At 44.1% G+C, this 14,856-nt stretch overlaps 1 long non-coding RNA gene across 1 annotated transcript in view; it reads right to left on the reverse strand.

Annotated features, from left to right (window-relative positions):
- Positions 1-11,636, reverse strand: part of LOC142785014 (uncharacterized) — an 85,356-nt gene extending 73,720 nt beyond the window's left edge. Inside the window, exon 1 of the long non-coding RNA XR_012888819.1 lies at positions 11,422-11,636. This is a non-coding gene — a long non-coding RNA (uncharacterized LOC142785014). The remainder of the gene's footprint in view (positions 1-11,421) is intronic.
- Between the last annotated feature and the right edge of the window lie 3,220 nt (positions 11,637-14,856).

Genomic DNA, 14,856 nt, shown 5'->3' on the forward strand with positions numbered 1-14,856 from the left:
TCGCTGACTGTAGGACACTGAAGTTGCAGTGGTTCAAATCCCATGTGTATTATGATATCCTCCAGAGCGTGTAAGTCTGATTTCATGCTCCATTAGCATGGTGCGTGTAATTCTACTACGTGCAATCAAAGAACGATCTCTCGTAAAGCAACTCATGACGCCTCAGTCGACCCGAAAGCAAAAGCCACTCTTTCCTTCTTTTACTTTTAGGTTGATGTGTTCAGCCTCCCACGCCCCCGTGTGAAAGCTCTCAGCAGCTGAGCCCAATTTTTAATGCCTTCGGGATCGGTGGCGCAGTGAGGTCTCTGCAGTGCTTTCGATAACGGTCTACCTTCAAGCAAACCGTTGTCATCTGTTGACGTCAAACTTTGATGTCAAGGTATTTACTTCACTTTCTGAGTGCAAACGCCCTTTGAGGAAGGCAAATCGCAAGCGAGCTCTTGCGGCGATCCTGGATCCAGAAAGTTGAGGTTATTATCCACGACACTCCTCGTACGTTCAGAAATAATCAAGTTTGGAGAGTGAAACGGCCACGGACACCACAGTGAAAAAGCTTGCGTCAGGAGCGCCTCGTGCTAATTCGACCCCAAATTTGATTAGGTTGCACTGGTGAGCCTTTTTGCAGTAGTTCACATATTTTGCACGCTTACTTGTCTGGACGTTCTCAGGTCTTGTGGAACTATGCCTGTTTAGCCCTGTTCAGTGGACACGCGCATGAGATCGATGGGGCAGACCGGAGATGTTTACCTAGCATCTCCGCGTACATTTCTTTTAGCAATGCGACAGCTGCTGTGTAATTGGACGCGAAAATTGTTCCCACGTGTTTGCCTAAGTGCACGTAACATGGCTTCGCATTTGAGCTAGACTAAATATTCCAACTTTTAAATTCGAAGTGTTTCATAGTGAACTTCGGTGACTTTGAGCATATCTATCTATCTATATATCTATCGATCTAGCCGCTTACGTTTAGGTGATCCCGTGGTCACCCACTTAACTTGGCATCAGCTAAAATTAGCATGGGAGGATAAGATAATTTGACGAATATGACTCACTTGTGAAGACATGTTTAATGTCAAAATCCCGTCGCGTAAGTCATCAAGCACTTCCCGCCAGACAGTGGCACGTACACGTGGGCGGGTATGTGCCACAAGTGATTCACACTCAGTATCAACCCAAGAACGCTGACAACACACGTGGGCAATTTTAACGCATAAGCGTTAAGCGTTACTCGATATCGGTAGCGTCGACCTGACGTATGCAAAGAATAAATGTCAGAAGCCTGGCTGGAATCAAACCCAAGCATTCTGCATGGCAATGTAGCATGGCTGTTCCTGTGGCTGTTCCTTACATGGGCAGTGTTCTCACAGATCTCATCACTCCGCAAGGTCTTTGATTGGCTCCAGAACGTATTCTTTATTACGGTTGCGTTTTACGCTTTCGTCCGTTCGAGCTGTCTGTTGTGTAATGTTATTCCTGCTTCAAACCAGGCCACATGAAATCTTTCTGCCCTTACTCCTCTGAGGATGACACCATAAAATGTGAAGCATTAGCACCATTTTTATGTGGCCTATGCCATACAAATGATCCTGACACCACTTCTTCCTCATGTCCTACCAAGCAAAAAGCCACCAGAAAGCTCGGCAACGCTGGCCTCGGAGACCGGTACGGACTGTGGAGTCTTCAACTATGAACACGGTTCTCAGACACAACCGCTATGATATTGTAGCCTCGCAAGATAGCGACAATAATGAAGTAGCTCCCGGAACCACGACACAAGTTTCGGCCACACCTAGTTATAGTGCAGTGGTTGTGTCATCAACTTCCCGACCCCGACATTCTCCTCCATTGTTGGAAGACAAGAATCTTCCTGTAGTAAATGATGAGTTTGATATATATTCCCGCCTTGCAAGCCTTAAAAGGGAAATCTAGCGTCTCAAGCAACGCCGTGCGTTGCTACAGCGTACGCGAAACTGTACGCACTCGCTGCATACACCGTCGGTGTCTACTCCTGCCCCTTCAGCACAAACTCCTGTATCACCACCCGAGCATAAATATCTTTCACCCCAAGAACTGTTGCACATTGTTGCACATCAACTTCAGCATCTCACTCCGGTGCTAGTGGCTAATCTCAATCCAAGATGGCTTCCGCATCACATTCAACGGAAGGAATTCTACAATGAAACTGTCGTGATCTTGCCGGAAAAGTGGGAGAGCCATGTCAGCATCTCAAATATGGGAAGCTGTGCGCATGGGTTCTGATTCTTCAAAAATCTGCCACCCATATCAGGCTATGTAGCGTACTGTTCGCCTGCAATGTGGGATCGCCGGTGCTCTACACCGGATGTTCCCCTTGGAAAAGTTGCAGTTTATGGACGATCCCCTCTTCAACAAACTCATGTGGACCTTTCGCGATGGTGTTCTTCATGGCAGGAAGCAGTGGCTGTTTTATTTCGTCTACGATGCACCGACGTCATCATAGTTTCGTTTTACGTCCGTCCATACAGTAATCGTGCAGCTCGGATGTCTTTCGGCTGCTGGACGCACTTGAGGCGACAGCATGATGGATGCCCCATCATGGTAGCAGGTGACTTTAACGCGCCTCACACTAGGTGGGGTTATTCTTATTGCAGTGCACATGGCGTGGGTGTGCACGATACAATTACGGACACCAACTTTACGCTTCCTAATGATGTATCAGTGCTCACTCGTCGGTAGGATCACCCTCACGCGTTCCCTCATTCATCGGACTTATCTTCGTGGCTAGGTGACATTGCGATCTCTTGGGACCTTGAACCTGATTATTGGGGTAGCAACCACCAACCAATTCACCTCGGCTTACATTCAGAGAGAATCCGTCGTCTTCGCCGGCCTTGTGTAGTGGTCGATTGGGATCAGTACAGAGTGTTTCAAACACCACTATCTCTCGCTCTGTTTCAGACCCTTCGGATTGCATAAGTGTGACATTATCTCGGGCTACAAGTGTGTCGTGGCTGCATGAATCGCGACGTTCTCCCGATTTGCAGCTTCTGCGTCTATGGGCATATCGTCGTCAAGCAGAAGTAGCGTCGAAACGTGACCCTACAGCAAGTGCCATTAGGTTGGGTTCCATCCGCATCTGGGCTTTGAGGATGGCCTTGCTTATCTCGCATTAATGGTTCTCGTTGGAGGCCGATCTCGACGGATTTGCACCATTCTGTCTATAGATATATGTAAAGCATACGATAGTGTGAGTCTTAATGCTATTGTGGAAATTCTCCACTGGCTAAAATTTTCCGGTAGAGTGTGCGCGTTCGTTAAAGCCTTTCTTCACAATCGCTGCTTCACCATTCGCTTAGCTGGTCAGCCAGTTAGAAAGTTTGTTTCTAATAGAGGTGTCCCACAAGGATGTGTGCTCATACCAGTTCTTTTTAACGTCCCTCTCCTCCCACTGGATGGAAGCGGATGGTAATACTCCATCCAAAATACATTATGTAGACGACATCCCTCTTTGGACAATGAACCCAGAAATCAGCTGTCAAGAACAAGCTTCGCAAGAGGCACTCGACATAAACCACAACTATTGTACCTAGATTTGGCTTCAAATCTTCACAGAAAAAAAAGACAGATTCCACATACATGGGAATCGACGTTATGCGAAAGATGTGGAGGGAAGGTGACCGTGTTCAATAATGTATTGAGCGACACGTCGTAAATTGACGCTAAATATATCAACAAATATTGCACGCATAGACATATATTGAAGAGAGTCAGATGTTTATATTGTAGCGGCGAGAGAAGAGAGACGTGAGACGGCGTCGAAGGCGGCAGACGGGGACGTGCTGATCTCGCCACTTTATTCCACGCCTGAAGCGGAGCCGCGGTGGCTGTCCACGTCCGACGCGCCAGGTGCGTGAGCTCGTTCTGATCCTCGCGCAGCTCGAGCTAGCATCAGCTGCGTGAGAGGCGCGGCGCAGTGATCAAGAAATGATGGTGGTGATGATGGCACTACAGGGCTCCCCCCCTAGCGCTTTGCGCGATTCGAAGGCATATGAAAAAAGAAAGAGAAAGAGACTATATACATGAACGACAATCCGCAAGGTGTCCGTTTGGGAAGTTCCAGTTTGTCAACATGTAGTGACCATCGGGAACCGGTGGATCTCTGGCGGGCGACACTGGGAATTGCGCAGCGGACGAGGGTGGCCAGGCAGGCACGCTGTTGGAAGGAGGGGGCGAGGGTCGTGATGAAGGGTCAGTTGTTCGCGCTTGCGCAATGATGCCAACATTAACATGAGTATTAGCAACATCAGATGCCGATATCAACCGCTGATGCTCGCGAGGATGCTGGCCCTGAACACTGCTACATAAATCAACTTCAGCGCAGGGCAACTAACCACAATTGACGTTAACCCGACGTGATGGCTATATCAAAGGAGCACATATAAATTGTTGAAAAAATTGTGTAGCCAGCACTTCAACCACTATTGACGTTTCACGAAGATTAGCGTCTATTTGGAAAGTAATTCCGAGACCTGGCGTAGCTCTGAGGTATATTGCCTCATTGCCACGCATAATACTTGGTTTCAATTCCAGCTGCAGCCATGACATTTGAACTGAACTTCGGCGACATTGAGCGTATCTATCTATCTATCTATCTATCTATCTATCTATCTATCTATCTATCTATCTATCTATCTATCTATCTATCTATCTAGCCACCTTGGACTTTTAGCTCGCCTGGCCGTTTCATAAACAGCATTGATTGATATGTGAGGTTTGACGTCCCAAAACCACCATATGGTTATGAAAGATGCCGTAGTGGAGGGCTCTGAAAATTTCGACCACGTGGGGTCCTTTAACGTGCAACCAAATCTGAGCACACGGGCCTACAATATTCCCACCTCCATCGAAAATGCAGCCGCCGCAACCGGGATTCGATCCCGCGATTTCAATAATGGTATCGATACTAAACATGGAATGGCATAACATGACTGTATGAAGAACGAATTTGACCAGTCATAACATGAAAATCATGATTTGTTTATCATAAATCTCATGATTGACATTTCATGTTCCTACAGCTCTTGCGGTGGTTTCGTTTACATTGCATGTTGCAAAATTGGTATGGTATGATATGCATGCATGGCAAGCATAAGGAAAAGACCTCGACATGAAAATAATGATATGCGTGTCAAGTAACAAGATGACTACATTCCACGCTCATGATGTGCTTGCGGCTGTTTCGCTAGCTTCACATATGCCAAATTTGCTATATGGATGACGAAGGTATGTGACTGGTGCAAACATGATAATCATGAGATGCATATCAAGTGAGAACATGACTACAAGCCACAGTCAAGACGTCAAGAAATTTGGACATGACGTGGTGCGCGTGCTCAACGGCGTTCAATTCGTCGCGTCACGCCATCGTTGCCACGCTAGACTCCGGTACTTCCATATACTCGCAGGCGCGCGCCGCGCTGCGTTGCATTAGCGCATGCGCAATTCAGCGTGTCCGGCTCCCCTCCTTCACGAAAAGAGGGAGACGCAGTGTTATCTGGGTAACGCATCCGTGCGAAATGCAGCATGCCGCATTTCGAGCCGTTTGCGATCGGGCCACGCCGATGGACGCTGGTCACGCCGGTCGCGCCTGGCGTCAGACTAGAGAGTGCTCGCGTTTTCTAACGTAGCATCAATGTGCCCAGTGTGCGCGCGCGTCAACGCTACTTTTGAGTATATCGGTTCCTCGATGACACACTCGCGGCCGTTTTGCTAGCTCCACATATACCAAATTTGGTGTTACATGACGCCAATAGATAAGGAAAGTATATGATCGGTGCAAACATAATCTTGTCACGCGTTTCATGTAAGTACAGGACAACACAGCACGCTCGTAGTGGGCGCATGGCCGTTTTGTTTGCTCCACATATACTAAATTTGGTGTCACGTGAGGTGAATAGAAGACGAAGGTAAACGACACGTTCAAACATCATAATCATGATATCGAAGTCGTGTAGGGCACATTTACGTCCACCTCGTAACATTGTGCTCATTTTAAAAAATTACATATCAACACTTCTCATTCGTGCTTCGCATGTCATAGATTCCACTGCACATGAAATCTGACAAATTGTTTTGCCACCAAGGCGCACAAGCCAGACAACCCTATCGTTCGATATTTTCAGAGCAACGTACATGGCCAAAAGCCACCTTGATCTTAAGAAACACCTTGAATCTTTGAAGATCCCTGACCCGTTTTCTATACGTAACTAACCTGCAGTAATGGATTACTTTTCGAATTCTGATTGCACCAATTGCTACAGAATAAGGCTCGATATAGGAGACTTGTTTTACTCTCTCCCACATGATCTTTTGATGGTACGGGTCGGAGACTGCATCGTGAAGGATAACAATAATATTGTTTTTGGGGACAATTGGTGGTATCACAGAGGAACGCATTCTATAGCTGCTCAGTTTTTACTTGAACAATATTTTCGCTGACTTCAAGGATAAGCTGTATATTCAAAAATCTGAAATTTGCATTGGATCAAAAGTTGCACCCATACTGAGGGACATTTTTTCTTTAACAGAATGAACCGTGATTTATTGCTAGATCTGCAGGGGGTTGCCAATACGGTATTTACCTTCGTAGATGATTACTTAATACTGGGCAGCAATGTGCCATTGCATACGTTTGTACAATGTGTTCTGGTAGCCTTTGAGGCAAAAGAGAAGGGCTTAAATTCTCTTACGAGTTACCTGTCCCAAACACCTTGCAGTTTTTGACCTTAGGCTTTGGGTTTCAGCTGACTATACACGCTCTAGGTATGCTCCTCGATCACAAAAACCCCTGCTGAGCTACCACTCCAAAGTAATAAAAACAGTGTGGCTACATCTTGCCTAAAGTTCACTTTTACCAAGTCGTGTCATCATGTATCACAGGAGAGCTTCAGGGAGCAGGTTATTAGGTTAAAACACGCCGGCTTTCCCAGGTCTGTTTTGCAGAAAATTCGCAGCCACTCTGTTAAGCATATAGAAAAGGCAACCGAGATTCCCAGCAGGAACATGAACGGGGCAGAGTAGTGATGATACAGTAGGTGCATGTGCTGTCACACCGAAATAAAAAGACCGTCCACAGGTATGGGCTAAATGTTGTTTTCAAGGCCAAAAATAAACAAGCCAAGCTGTGCCGCATGGTTAGGAAGAAGCTAGATGCTTTCGAACTAGGAATTCAGAATTTTCAGAATTCAGAATTTTTTATTCAGAATCGAAATACAAGTGATACAAGTGCATGTGTTATGTACAAATACAGAAGGAGGTCTCAAAGTCGTGAGACTGTGAGTGAGACCTCCTATAAAATCATACATGAGCGATACAACGTAATAGTAAAGAGTGGTAAGGAAAGAAATCTGAAGGTATACAAAATGTACAGATAAGCACAAAATAGCGAACGTAAGTTATAAAAATGTACAGCTAAGCATGCAAAAACTAACACGAAAATGCAGTAACATTCACTCTGTATAATATCAAGCATTAATACGGTAAGGATAGAAAATTTAAGATATACAAATTGTACAGATAAACACGAAATAGCGAACATAAGTTATACAAGGTGTACCGATGAGCACAAAAAACTAACAGAAAAATGCAATAACATTCAGTTCATATAGTATCATGCATTAGGAATTTAATAGGTGCAAACGCAAGCCTTTTTTAAACATTTCGAGGGATCTATTTTTGATCTCCAAAGGTAAAGAATTCCACAGGGAAATAGAAGAAAATTTTGTAGTAAACTTGCCATAATTAGTTCTAGGTTTGGGTATAAGGAAGTTATTAGCCTTTGCAAAACGAGTCGATGACGACTGAGGAAACTGACTTGAGTGTAGTAAAGGAATCGGAAGTTTTCCATTCACATATTTGTAAATAAGAATGCCGAGAAAATATTTAGTCAGCTTCTGAACTGATAAAATTCCATGCGAACAGAGTAAGGCTGATGCATCGGACATGAAGCCACTGAACGTTATTATTCTCAATGCTTGGTTTTGAAGATGTTGGATGGCTGATAAATGAGTGGCATACGTATTTCCCCATGATGAAATGCAATAGATTATGTTGCTGTGAAAGAAAGCATAGTAAAGTGACAACAATATTTCAAAACGAAAGAACGGGCGAACTTTTAGAAATATTCTAATGGCATATGCGGCTTTCCGCGTAAGCTCTAAAATATGTGAATTGAACTTTAAATGTGCATCTAATTTGACCCCGAGAAACATTGTACTAGAGGTAGAATGAATTTGAGTATCGCTTACGAAGACAGAGGGGTTCCTAGGTATAATTCGATTAGGTGACGAAAATACAACGAAGTTTGACTTTTTAGCATTTATGCTTAATTTATTCTTATTGAACAATTTAACGATATTTATCAGGTCGGTATTTAGTTTAAACAACATCGAGTCAACGTCTTTATCCGTAGTTAATATAGTGGTATCGTCCGCATAGAGTATACAGGACGAATGTGCTAGACATTGAGGAAGATCGTTTATATAAATTAAAAATAAAAGCGGGCCCAAAACTGAACCCTGTGGAACACCGATGTTTATGGTTTTAGGGTTGGAAAAGGTACCGGACACATATACCACCTGTTCTCGATCACGCAAATAGTTACGAATTAGTTCTAGTGGAACGCCAGATACACCAATTGATTGTAGTTTCTGAAATAAAATGTCGTGCGAAATAGAATCAAATGCTTTTGAAAGGTCAAGAAAAACGCCTCCAACAACACTACCGCAGTCAATAGCATTTTCAATTTCCTCTGTTAGCGATATCATGGCGAGTTCAGTTGAGTAACCGGGCCTGAAACCGAACTGTTTGTTAGAAAGAATGTGAAACTTATCTAGATAACACCGTAAACGTCCCGCAAAAAGCTTTTCTATGACCTTACTGAAGAATGAAATAATTGCTATTGGCCGGTAATTGGAGATTAAACGCTTGTCGCCTTTTTTAAAAACGGGAATAATTTTTGCTTTTTTCAGAGATGTAGGGAAGAACCCAGTTCCAAATACAAGATTTATAATATGACATAATGCATCACAGATTAAATGAGCTATCAGTTTCATGTCAGCAGCAAAGAACTTATCGGGACCAGCGCTTGTATTTCTTATACTATTGATAACGGTGAACACTTCCTCGGGTGACGTCGGATAAAGGAAGAATGAATGTGGTAATCGTGAACAAGTGTGTTCGAGGGATGCTTTCGACTGAGGAATATCAATGCCGAATGAGTCATTGAAAGAGTTCGCGATATCAGATGGGTTATCGATCACACGTTTTTCTGAGTGAATCAAGGTTATATCTGAATGTGCCGTAGTCCTGCCAAGAAAATTGTTTACAGTTTTCCATTGCTGCTTAACGTCATTTCCGGCTCGCTTTATTTTATCTTCGAAATACCTTAATTTAGCGGCTTTAAGTAACTTTCCTAATGTATTTGAATATTCTTTATAGCGCTTTAGAAGGTGAACATTGAAAGGGCACTTTTTCGTCTTTTTGTATAAGTTATCCTTTTTCCGCAGACATTTTAACAGGTTAGGTGTCAACCACGGACTAATTGGGACAAGGTACTTTTTTCTGCTTACTACTAATGTTGAAGCGGCCGTGACTGCATTTGAAATAATAGAGGAAAATTGTTGGTAGGCTATTTCAGCATTATTGCATTTCTTAACTGCCGACCAATCACACTGCTCGACGATGTTAATGAATGATGCAGTATTTAAAATATTCTTGAAGCATCGACTTATTTTATTATTATTTGAGATGTCTATGCTTGCATAAATAGGATAATGATCTGTGACAGGCACCTCGATGACAGCTGCCTCAGGAGGACTAATGAGGTTAGACAAAATGTGATCTATTATAGTGCCATTGCCATGAAGTGGAACACGAGTAGGTGCAGTTATGAGGCACTCGTAGCCATACCCACTGAAGCAGGAAATGTATTGAGAAACATTTGCGTTGGTGTCATCAAGAAGATTGATATTCATATCTCCTAAAATAATCACCCGTTTCCCTTCTAATGACAGAGTTTTCAACGCCTCTCCTAAAGCTAGGCAGAACTCCATGACAGATGACGACGGAGAGCGATATATGATATATCGCTCTCCGTCGTCATCTGTCATGGAGCGATATATGATATATCGCTCTCCGTCGTCATCTGTCGTCATATATCGCTCTCCGTCGTCAAGATATAAAAATAGCTGCTCCACCATGTGCATCGTCGATTCGGTGACAATATTCAGAAGAATAGGAAGGAAACTTAAACAGGTCCCTGTCATGTTCACATAGCCACGTTTCACTGATGCAGATGATAGAGAACTCGCGACCAATGGCCGACAGCAATGAGGTAATATTATCATAATTTTTTCTTATACTTCGAGCGTTAAAGTGAATTAACGCCCTACATGGTTGAGACATCCGTGATGAGAGTTCAGACGGTGAAATATACGCCATCCTGCAATTGGATAGACGCTACAATTGCTAATGTATGATATAACTAGGAGATATTAGACAGGTGGATCTCTGATTTTATGCGAAATACCTTGGTGTCAGTAGATTTCCTTGCTTTTATCTGACAGTTATCAGTCTAAAGAAACGCCCACTGCTTCTCTTTTTTGAGAACAAGTGCTTTAGCAAAAAGCTTCTTGTTATCCGGCGAGAGGTGATCATTAACAAAGACGGCATGAGTGCCCTCTCCAGAAAAACCAAGAGCACGTGTATTCAGGCGAGCCTTACGTGCCTTCCTAACAAACTCATTCTTTTGCTCACGTGAACAGAAACGGGCCACAATATTCTGTTGGCCAGACTTAGCTGGCACTCTGTGAACAACGTCAAGATCAGTGCCCGATACAGGACAGTCGATTTTGTTACCAATCGACTGCACTATGGCAACACAGTCCTCCCCTTGGGAAGAAGGAACGCCCTTGATCTCGACGTTGTTCATCCGAGTGTACTGCTCCAGGTCCGCCACCTTCTTCTTTAAAGTCTCGTTCTCATTCTTCAAAGCTTTGTTAGTAGAACAAAGATCCTGTTGTTGAGTACGGACAGTCTCTACAATGTCGTTAAGCATTTTCAAGCCAGCATCCATACTTTTAACCTCTGAATTTAGAGCACCGAGATCAAATCTCGTCTCTCGAAGCTTCGTCGTAATGTCGCCCACAATTCTGTCCACGAGCTTTGCCAATCGGCTGTCAAAATTTGCCTCAAGGTCCTCGATTCTCTTAGCTAATTCGGCATTCGTAGGCATTGTGATACCACAAGCAGGAAACTTATTGAAGAATACAAGTGAACACACGAGCGAGCAAATAATACAAAGAGCAGCAGCAGCAGCAGCAGCAGCAGTGGTTGCGGTATAAAACAGAGCTAAATACCAAGGGTTGCGTAAAACCAACTGACCTGTAGAAGGCAGGAACAGCAATTAGACGAGTGTTCGCATCCGCAACCACCACTGCTTTGACGCGGGCGTGCCTCCTGTCACTGCCTTTGATGCCAAGACTGAAGATCCACGCAGGCGCAGGACGACGACAGGAATGCTGGGAACGGTAGATATGATGCGGCCAGATTATCCAGAATACGACGTTCCACGTTAACACGTGGATGATGAAATGACAGGTGCTGCAGCAGTCACTATCGGGACCCCGGCCTGTCTGAATGAACACCTGTAGAAGGCAGGAACAGCAATTAGACGAGTGTTCGCATCCGCAACCACCACTGCTTTGAACTAGGAGGCGCACAAACTTGCAAGAATAAGCACAGGGTCTGTTTTGATCCATGTGCGTTTAACATTGTTTACTGCATTCTTCTCACATGCGGACGAGCGTATGTGGGGCAAACTGGTCGCTGCATAAATATTCGCCTAAGGGAGCACCAGTCATCTTTAAAGGACAGGCTGCTAACGCATTTGACCCTACACTGTGCAAAGTGTGGATGCGAGGCACACTGTTCAAATACACTAATTTGCTTAGGCACCTAGATCACACCGCACGAGAGATAGTGGAGGCGTTTCACATCAACTATAGGCAATCATCCTGTATCAGCCACCCGTCAGTGACAATTTTTGATAAAGAAGTGTCGCTGCTACAGCGGATAATGAACACATGAGATATGGTACGATAGACATGGTGTTGAAATTACGATGGTGCACATGGGTAGGGGGTGACTACATTGAAATATAAATGGTCCTTTTCTGAATAAAATCTTCAGTTCATAGTAGCGATGGTGTTATACCCTTCTTTTCTTTGTTCGTGTGTCAGTGTGTGCTAAAAATAGGTTACAATCCATAATTCCCAATGGTGGTCAGCCACTACGTGGACAATTGTCACAAAATTCGCCGCTATAGTTGAGCGGATACCACGCTTTTCGGAAGAATGACGAAACATATAGCATAGCAAATGCCGGCCCACTACCCTAAAATATTTATTACTGAGGTCATAGTGGGCGTCAAGCAAGTGGGCTTGAAGCAGTCAACCAATGAGTGTTTATAAAAGGCTTTGAAAGGCCGCTGTTTTAGCTTTTACGGTGACAGTGCCTTTCACGCAGGCCTGGTGTTTTCGATTGTGCAACTTTTACAAACGCCTTGAACGTGAGTTTGTTCTGCTTTTTATACATGTGATTCTTTTTGAGCAGCAGCTGCGAATTCAAACAATAAAGGTGCGTAAGCTGTCGAAAGCAATGGTTCATTGTCGAGATTGGTGCCTGTTGAAGATGAGTACGCATGGTTTTTCGGTTGAGACATCATGTATCCGCTACACTTCATTCGGCGAAGCTGTGCGTATGCTTCAACTCTCCCCTGTTAATCAGCCACAGAAAATTAATGCCCGCAACATTTCCTCCCTGGACACTTTCGCCTCTATCTATAAAAAAGTTGCACCTGGCATCAATGGGGCAAAGAAATGAATGTCGCAGGCTGCGCTGATGCAGGCTACTCTCCTCTTCTTAGCCGAGAAGTATGCTCAGCACTCGCATATTTACACCAACGCCTCAATCACTATGGTGACTTCCGCTTATATACATTAGCTTCCTTTTTCTACAAGTCAAATGCTATCGTGTCGTCTAAGGCGGTAGACATCTTTGACAGCAGCAGAACTTTATGGCATCAAAGAAGCTGTCCTTTACATGTTGCGCCAAACGCCGGACCAATGGGTAATTTTCACCGACTCAAATAGAGCACCACAGATATTGTTCAACCTCCTAAGCAAACGAATTCTCACCCTGTTTCATTCGACATAGCATATCTACATCGCCTGGCTGTGGCCACACAGAACTCTATCACGATTCAGTGAATACCGGCTCATTGTGGCATTTTCGCCAACGAAAAAGCAGATGAAGCAGCACGCAACTGTCTCCGACACCACAATAACAGACGAACTTATTTCACTATATATATGCAGCTCAGATGGCCAAAAGAATTGCGATTGAAGAAAATAAGAGACGCTGGAACCTTCCAACACATCATTATGCCTTCCTTCACTTCATCGACCCTTGCCTCAGAACAAGACTCATTCAAAATTCCTCACCTTCCGGAAACGCTCTACGATCGTCTACGTCTAAACAGTACCTATTTTAACAGCCTACAGTACCGCTTCGGTGAGCCAGCGAGTACGTATTGCAACAACTGTGGCTCCATCAAAACTGTGGAATATCTATTGTTTGACTGTAGAGCGTATGCTGAGGAGCATGCGTTTTATGAACATTGCATGCATTCTATAGCCGAGAGAACTTTCTCTCATGACTGTGTATTGGGACCTTTAGCCTGCCTCACTTTACAGAGGCGTGCTATGAAACTTTTATTTGCGTACATGGACAGCATCGGTCAGCTAGACAAGCTGTAGCTGTAGCTTGAAACCACGGATATACGATTAACGCACGTCCTCACTCAATGATTAAAGAGGTGGCTTTTTCCTTTCTTTTCTTTTTTCTCTCATCTATATTTACACTTTGTCTTTTCTCTCTCTCTCTCTCTCTCTCTCTTCCTATTAGTACTTTCAATCCTCAATCCCCTTCCCCACACAGAATAGCAAGTCAGCGAATTTTATATGCTGGCCTGATTCTCTGCATTTGAATAAAGAGTTCTCTCTCTCTCATTGTCAAGATAAGTATAAGTCAACGAACGCCAAGGGAGCGCGCAATAACGTAGCCACGAGCGAAACGTGGCTAAAACAGAGTGCAAAGTTTGTGCAGTCGACCCGCTGGTCAGGCAGACTGGAAACAGAAATTGACTAGAGAAACCAACGCGCGCTACATCTATCCTTAACTGCCGCAAGCATATAGTTTTCAATGCTTGCCGGCTCTGACTTCAGTCCAAGCGAATCGAGGCCACGCGTCGAAGTGTTCAAGTTAAACTTGCTGACGGCTGTACGGATGGATGCATGGACAGACAGGCGGTTGCACGAACTGACGCATGAATGGATACACGGCATAAGACACGGACGGACGCACGGATGGACGTATGAACGCTTCTTCCAACTCATCATCATTTACTTCATGGACATGCTGTCATTTTTTCTTGTTCAACAATAGCCAGGAGACATCTTCCGTCAGCACTACCTTGCAGGTAGAGATCAAGTGCCTATATATATAGGGTGGCTAGTGAACGGTTGTGAAGCGCGAGCAGTCAGTTAATAATTGTGGAGCTCCTTAGACGATGGGTCGTTCCCTCCTCTGTAGTAATAGTAGTAGTAGTAGTTGTAGTGGTATGTAGCCACCTATATTTTAAGAGGTGCTCAATATATATCATTATGTGTATATAGCTTTTGGAATAACATATTATAACTGCGATATTATTATAATATAATATAAAGCATGGCTGTTTATGCAAGCACTTTCGTGGAT

The sequence above is a fragment of the Rhipicephalus microplus genome, unplaced genomic scaffold (genome assembly GCF_043290135.1).
Source record: "Rhipicephalus microplus isolate Deutch F79 unplaced genomic scaffold, USDA_Rmic scaffold_17, whole genome shotgun sequence".
NCBI classification, from domain to species: Eukaryota; Metazoa; Arthropoda; class Arachnida; order Ixodida; family Ixodidae; genus Rhipicephalus; species Rhipicephalus microplus.